Source organism: Ceratina calcarata, unplaced genomic scaffold (genome assembly GCF_001652005.2).
Source record: "Ceratina calcarata isolate Rehan_Ccalc_2016 unplaced genomic scaffold, ASM165200v1 scaffold759, whole genome shotgun sequence".
Classification (NCBI taxonomy): domain Eukaryota; kingdom Metazoa; phylum Arthropoda; class Insecta; order Hymenoptera; family Apidae; genus Ceratina; species Ceratina calcarata.
This window is the reverse complement of record NW_017178883.1, coordinates 11-1,186: the sequence shown is the minus strand read 5'-3', so window position 1 is coordinate 1,186 and position 1,176 is coordinate 11.

Here is a 1,176-nt window from a genome sequence, read left to right as displayed (position 1 = left end):
GATATACAGGGTGTTCCGTAAAGGGTGTAAGAGCCGAAAATGGCAGATAGGGAGGGTCTTCCTGAACAACAATTTCCTTTGGCAAAATGCAGAATGGGGCTTGGTTACCGAGTTATTAACAAAAAACACGGACCAATCAGAGCGCTCGGTCGACGCGGGCTCCGACTCGGGAGCGTTGGCTCGGATCCGGCCGCCCGGCCTTTCACGCGTTTGAATAAGCGCTCCGCTCAGTACGAAGCGTTTTACAAACTACATGAATAACAATGCAAGGAAATTGTTGTTCGTGCGTTATTATGAATAACAATTAATACACTTAATCGTTATTCACGTGGAATGGATGGTGAAATGATAGATTGTTGATAATTAATGATGATAGGATAAATGAGGAACTAAGAAGTCGCAGGGAATATTGAATTAAAAAGAAAATGTAAAAACTGTAGAGATTTAGACTTACCCATTCATTCGCAAGTGCACCTGCTCACGATGGGCCACGGTCAATGGGTCAGCGTCTTTGCCGCTCGCAGGTAGGCCACAGCTGATCTTCTGTCCAGGGAAGGAACCCCGCACGATCACTGTCACTCTTCACTTAAAAATTTTCAAACACTTACACTGCACTTGTTCCTGCACTCTAACATTAAACGTATCCGACAGGAGCCGATTGTTTTTCATTCACTAAATGAACTTCACTATCCGTGAACTACACGATGCGCGAAGGGCGCGACTCGATCGGGGTGACGCTCTTTTTATCGGAATCGGCGGATAACCATCTTCGCGTTAGGCGAATACTCGGATTATTTCGTAATACTCTGTTGGATTTTTCGAGATCCGTCATTGAGTTGAGGTGCACGACTGGATAACTACTGAACCGTCTCTCACAACTTTCCTTCGGGAGACTTTTCCCCACTCGGTGGCCAAATTCGTTAGTGAAAATGTTTTTAGCATCCCTGAAAGGAACCCGACCTTCGATTCCTTATCATATTTACAACATTCCCCACGTGTTAAGCACTAGATATTAGGGGGTACATTTCTTTTCAATTTATGCATTACGTCATATCAGAGTAAAAAAAGACGGTTTCTTTAGCTAGAGTTACTTTAATTTGTAGTCTCCCTACCTCTCCCACCAGGACAATCTTTTTGCAGATTAAGCATTTTATTAGCGACTTATTACATACTAAC